Source organism: Lactuca sativa, chromosome 8 (assembly GCF_002870075.4).
Source record: "Lactuca sativa cultivar Salinas chromosome 8, Lsat_Salinas_v11, whole genome shotgun sequence".
Taxonomy (NCBI): domain Eukaryota; kingdom Viridiplantae; phylum Streptophyta; class Magnoliopsida; order Asterales; family Asteraceae; genus Lactuca; species Lactuca sativa.
In genome coordinates this window covers 504,196-511,421 of record NC_056630.2, presented here as the reverse complement: position 1 = coordinate 511,421, position 7,226 = coordinate 504,196, and positions in this window count along the sequence as shown.

The window sequence follows — 7,226 nt, the reverse complement described above, 5'->3', positions numbered from 1 at the left end:
AATATATAACTAATGAATCAAACGACCTTCGGATGGACATCCGATCCCACCAGACCACATCTCAACGAAGAAAAGGAAATAGGGCGGACAAGCCTTCCTAAGTCCTTCAATCATTATTTATATGCATCTATAAAAGCACAGACATACATCTAACTACGCTTGAGTGTGTATCAAGTGGAATCATATCGTGAAGTATAAGTGTACAGTGTGGAATAACCGACTTGTGAAGTATAAGTGTACAGTGAGATATCCGAGTCGTGAAGTATAAGCGTACAGAGGAACATCCGAGTCGTGAAGTATAAGCGTACAGAGTGGGATAATCGAATCGTGAAGTATAAGTGTACCAAGTGTAAGTGTATCACGAAGTGGAGACGACGATAAGTGAAGTAAGAGCGTCTATCAAGTATAAGAGGCTACAAGTATAAGCGATATAGAGACAAAAATCCGGTATAAGCGTATCACGAAGGAAATGCGTTATCAAGTAGGAGTTTTAAATAAGTAAAAGCGAAGCAGCAGTAACAAACAAGTAAAAGTATACGTTGTGAAAGAGAACTTTGATTAAAATCTTGTAAAACCTTTATAAACCAGTTTAAAATGAGTTTTAAATAAAGCAGTATAAATAAGAGTCTTGAAACAAACGAAAACCCTTTTTGAAAACCATTATAGTGTCCTACTCGGTAAAACAGTGTACAGTGTGGTAAAATCTTGAGCATGCGGGTTATCAATCACATGTGATTGCTATGATAACTGGCATGTTTAACTTGTATCCCCCTATTAAAACATGTAAAAGCATTTAAAAGGTTCATTCAGGGGTATGAACTCACCTGGTGTAAGTGGATCCGACGAAGGTGCCGGTTGGGTGTTCGGTTGTCAAGTAAAGACTCGAACACACTCAATGACCTATTTAACATATGATAACATATGTTCACATACAATTAGTATATTATATACTAATTAAACAAGTCTACACACTCTAAGGAGCGGAAAACACTTTGGTTAAGTGTTTGGGGTGTCCCGGGGTAACATCTAAGGGCTCAAATGGCTTAGGAATGGAGTTTACTCTCCGAGAGTAAACTCTATACACTTAGTTTACGGCCCTGGGACTACTCCCATGAGTTTACGGCCGTAAACTCATGGTGAGAGTGTTCTAGGATGCTAAAATGTCTCAAATCATTTGTGGAATTATGCTAGGTCCAATTCCAAAAGGTATGAATGGATTTAAGGGGTTTAAAGGGACCAAATGGGAGTTTACGGCCCCAACCATGGGATTTTACGGCCGTAAGCTCCCAAAGACCTCTTCCTTGGATGTTTTAAGTGCTTAAGTGATAGAGAATAAATCCTATGTATTTTTCCAAGTCAAATGGGGAGTTTAGGGCACCATTTAACCCCCTTATAGGAGTTTACGACCCAGGTACCCTTTCATGAGGGGTTTACGGCCGTGAACTCCCTATGGAGTTGTTTTAATTGATTTTAAGGTCCCTAGCTCGTTGGTGGTTGATTCTAGAATTTAATCCAAGGCCATTGGTGTGTTTAAGGGCATTTTAACACACAAATATGAGTTTACTCCCCATGAAGAGGAGTTTACGGCCCAAGCATGTTCTTGGGAAGTAAAATCATGTTTACTCTTCAAAAACTCGTTTCAAGGTGTTCTAAGTCTGAATATGCAAGCCTAAAAATCATATCTAAGCCTTAGGGGCAATTTGGAGGGGTTTTGGGGCTTAAAAACCCCAATAAATCGTGTTCACGGCCCAAGACTGTTCTTGGGCCGTAAACTCATGATTTTGTCCCTATTTTATGTTTTAAACTCGAATTTGCAGGCTAGATAAGCTATATAACAAGTTAGGATAGTTTACCTACTCGTTTGGGGCTCGAAACAGACGATTTTTGGCTCGGGAAATTTTTGTAGAGAAAGAGTTTAGAGAGAGAGTAAAAAGATGGAAATGGAGTTTACTCTCCCTTATGTAGGGGTTGGAGTTGGGGCTCAGTGGAATTCTACCCAATACTGTTGTTTAACGGGGCTTTTGGTCGCACCCGATTTAGTGGTCGTAATAATAAAAACTAACTTTTCTAAATTACTATGGAAATGTAATTTAAGCGTTTTCATTTACTTTATTACGACTATCATGACATAAGACATAAATAACTAAAACATTTATTTATTTGACGACCTCTTATTAACAGAACTTTTATACAGTGGAATATTCCGTTAACGGTAACGGGGTAATGTAACGGGATAAACTTTGGGTTGTCACATCATCCCCCCGTTAGAGGGAATTTCGTCCCGAAATTCAGGTCTAGGCAAGGTAATAGGTATGAATGACCGAGTAGAGGCAGGAGGGTAATTTCTATTCTGTTTGTCCTCACATTCCCAAGTGAACTCTGGTCTGTGTTTGTCATTCCAACAGACCTTCACGTACGGAATGCGGATTTCATCTCGTGTAGCTAGTGGGTTCCGACTGGTGTATCTATGAGGTTAGGGTTCTCAATGGTTTCTATCACAACGAGTGGGGTACGAAGAGTGACGTCGGGTAAACACGTATCGAGTCTAAGAAGTGGATCAATCGGGTGTGAATTTTGTGGAGTATCCGAAGGGAGTAGTGGTCTGTCGAATGTTGGACCAAATGTCCATGAGGATTCTCAGGTGGTCCTAAGCTCTCGGAAGGGTAGATCTTTTCAGTACCTAGAACATAGTGTACTTCTATGGCAAGATCATCACTGGCGTGATCGCCATTCCGAAGTTCCTAACGTTCTCTCCCATACTGGTAGTGTAGTCCTTCAGGTTGTTTCTTAGGAAGCTCAAGTTGTCCTTGGTTTCACATTTTCCTATCAATTGGCTTTTAGAGGCTTTCTAGGTCATCGAATGGGTTGCGTGTCTATGGTATATGTTTGTTGTAGAGTGTCTATCTCAGGCTTGTGCAAAATGAACCTGCACTAACGATTCTTGAGACACAGAAACCCTTAGGGTCGGGGAGATAGGGTTTCACCAGACGAGTGTTGGACTATCTCGGGAGGTGGTTCTACTATTTCTGTGTGAGATAGTATTCGTGGAACACCTAATAGTCCAATGAATCTCTAAGTCTTTGGTTTATTCTAGGGCGGAAAGCACATGCTCCTGAATAATCCCTCGACTAACACCAAGGCTGGTGTCAAGTCTATAATCTCTTCGGGATCTGGGTCACGAGGTTTAACGTAGCTACTTTTGCACTTTGATCAAGTATTCTTGGCCGCGGAGGTTATCCTATGGTTCTCGGTATTCTAGTGTTTACTTCGGAGAATGAAGTCTATCGTCTACAGGGCGACGACGATTTCCTCCCTTCGAGAGGGTGGAGGATGATAGGCACTGTTCGTCAATAACGGGGTGGACGAAGTGCCTGAGTAGTGCGAACATCTACTGCAACTACTCTTCCGAAGGTTCTGAGTTTTCTCGGTCTAGGTCAAATCTAGTGAGTATAGGGTCTCATCACTCGAAACTTTACTAGTTTAACCCGCATTGATTCTCTTGACTCCGACTCCTATGTTATGGAATAGGGTGAAAGTGTTTTGCGAAGAGGTTCATGGTAGAGCTCATGCTTGGCTTAACCACCAATACTTGGTGTATGCAAGCAGTATACAATTGAGGTCGGCAGGATGTTCGGCTGTGCGACTCCACCCCAAACCCACAACCTAACGAGGAACATGGAATAGGGAGGAAACACACACCTTAAATCTTTTCGATCTCAATTATATGCCACCTTTATGCATATACCTAGTTATAGTGGTCAGTCTCATGAGTTCTGTTCTCTGGGTTCACGAACCTGATGTGCGAGGTGCGAAGGATCTCCTGGGGAATCTACGGAGTATGCTTCGGTCGGTTGTCGTCTACTGGAGTATCTGCAGTGTCGTTCACTTCGGTGTCCATCTGACTACGAGGGGTCGGTCAACAGTGTACAGTACCCTCTCTTGGGTACTTCGGAAGGTTTGAGATAAGAGAGACGATTGATGGATCGCATTAGGTTTGATTATTTGTGTTAGGTTTAGGTTCGGAAGAACCTTTATGCGCCGACATGGATACAGAGAAAGTTCTTTTACACAGCACTAAGGATGAACACATGGCTGAACGAAATTAAATCATGATCGATAGGGTCGTCGAAGTTGGCACACTTCGACATGTTATATAATGAAGATCGATAGAGTCATGTGCCGAACAGGCACACAAGTTCTAGGCGTCTCGGGTTTCGTCCTATGTATCACTACTGCGGATACTTGGACCGATAGAGTCAACGCGGAACTATAGAGAGTCCTAAGTGTTTCTGAGTAGAGTATCTTTTCATGAATGGATTCTTACAAGGCATTTCTATAATCGCCTCACATATACTAGTCATGTATATTTAAGGTGGGGAGGACTGTTGACTGAGCGACCCCGCCCTAAATCCACAACCAAACGAGGAACAAGAAATGAGGCGGCATTCGTTCACTCTAGGTCTGTCCATCTTAAATATACATGGCCGTAACGTATATGTTTAGCCATTATAGTTTTACCTGATGAATTTTTTTTAATTTTATAATAGTGCTGCTACTTTTGCCTTACTGGGAAGAATTTACATTTTGAATTAATCTTTTAATGTATTTAGTTTAGTTATCTGAGATCGAGAGACGTACCAAAATCTACCGAGTTCCTTGATGATTCTCTCTAAGCAGTAGAGTTAGACTTTTCCTGTGTCTTTGTCTTTCCCTTCGGTTGGGCAGTCCTTCTTGAAGTGTCCCATTTCATCACATAGGTGGTAAACTTTACGGGTCGCCACATTGGTGGTTGATGTAATGAACTCAACCGGGGTTTTGTAGACGCAAGCAGTATGCCCCAACATGTGGCACCTAGCACAATAGAGCTCCCGGTAGACACCATGATGATGGTAGTTGCACTTGTTGCAGTCTTGAGTTTTCTCTTTAGTGGGTTCGGTGAAGGTTCTTGGGTGACTGGGTATGAAAGTGTTGGTTGCTGCTGTCCATTGCCAGGATTGGAAATCCCGACAGGGCCCTTGCTAACATTGGCGGTGTTAGCATTCATGTGAGCCATGACAGCTGCTACGACTGCTGAGACTGCAGCTTGGAATGTAGCTTCATCGAAAAAGAGTGTAGGTTTCTTGCTTGTGGACTGGTTGCGTTTCTTTGGTGGCATGGTTTTCCTATATGGAAATAAATACAAGGTAATGAGAGACGATGGTTAACCCCGGACATTTCTGTCCTGAACGTATTAGGCATAAATTTTTCACGTGCCTTGGGTACTGGTCGTCTGAGTGTCGACCTACATCCCTATGATGTAGTTCTGGTAATCGAAGTGAGTGTATGAGTATCGGAAAAAAGCCATAAGATGCGAGTCGTTCCTACTAAGTTACCTTTATACTGGAAAAGGTTTCACTCTCCGGCCTGGAGAGATCTGAGAACAGTTCGGAACGAAACTGCAGAAAGAGGGGCTCACAAGGGAAAATGACTATATTCTCTCAATAGAGATGCGGGGATCCGCCCTAATCGTGTATCTGGCAACGGGAAACGACGATTTACCTAACACATAGCGTGAGTAGTGTAGCCACTAACTCACTAAATTATATTATTTTATGGGTGTATTAGCGTGACGAACACGAGGAACAGACAATTCCCGGGTTCCATGTACTGGCTCCCTCGGTCTGCCTCGTATCTTTGACTGGAATCGGCGTTGGTTTCCTTCGGGTAGTTTCCTAGGGTTCTCTTCTCGTATGGACATATTGAATTTCTACTCCGCCTTCCTTCTGATTCCAACTCTGGGTGTCATCACTTCATGATGGATGACTGGGAATCTCTGAAGTTTAGGCGAGTTTCTCATCGATGTCCCTAAAAGATATAGGCACTTGGTGAATTCAATAGTCTCAACCCGGTTCATTTATTTCCGAACATGAAATCTTCTCAATGAACCTCTTCTGGGTCTGCATCAACTCTCTTGTCAAGCACTGAAGTGGATAGGGTTGTCTACAGGGTCCGTGCGAGAATGGAAATGTCTAAAGAATCCTAAGAGATTATTAACATTTCACTGGATGATCCATATCGATTCCTGCTACGATTACACAGGGTATACAAATCATATATAGCTTAGATCCGATAGGCCTTCGAATATGTGATACTACTCTAGAACCACATCCCAACGAGGAAAAGGAAATAGAGCGAAACCACACATTCTTAGCCTATGGGATCCTTATTATATATAACCTTGGGAGTACACCCTCTGTAGTTGTAGGTATATCAATAAGGATCTTTTTAGTTATTCATGCAAGGTTGTTTATGGATTCTAAAATACCCCTATGGTATTTTAATTCTTGTTTGATTCTTATCTTCTGAATATCATTCTGGGATTAGTGTGGATCTTTTAGTGTTCTAAAATACTCCTATAGTATTTTAACTTTATGTTTGGCTCTAGCATTCCTAGTTGGTAAGTTTCAGACCTGTTGTACACCACTATCACTCCCAAGCACATGTTCATCGCATCTCGGATAAATGTAGTTGATCAGGTTACATTTATCCCAGCTTACGATTACATAACTGCCCAGTTTTTACTGTAGTGCTCAACATCCGAAGACTTTTATTATTGTTCTTCTTGTGATACTTTTGTTCGAGTGTTTAGATTCTGGATGTTATTATACTTTGGTAAAATATGGTTATATTTTAAAGTATAATTCTTGGTCAGAGTGTTTTATCCCTTTGTGTTTATAGGTTGTATATCTTTTATGAATTGATATACTTAGCTCACTATAAACAATGCTCTGATATCAATCTGTCACACCCTAAAACTGGAACGGCAGAAACGTTCTGGGGTGGATGACGTCATGTCAAGTATCACAATACATGCATTATAGTAATCAAAGTACAACAAAACATTGCATTAATAGTAATAGTTTTACAAGGTTTACATTACAATACATCAAAGAATACAAGTAAATATAAGTAAGTACGACATGACACTAAGCTATCTTCATCAACTGCTCTGGGGATGTACCTGCCTAATGCTAACCTGAGAATACAAGTTATTTGAAAAAGCGAGTATCAGCATTTTTGCAAATGCTGTTGAGTTCATAAGCATTTAGTGACGTTTTATTCAAATAACTTTATAAAGTAGTAGTTTAAGTGTTTACTGTGTATTAGAGTTCTTTCCAGAAAATCCTATATTTTCTTTAATAAAGCAGCCTTCTACCAAGACTGGTCAGTGTTATGTGGTAAAAAGT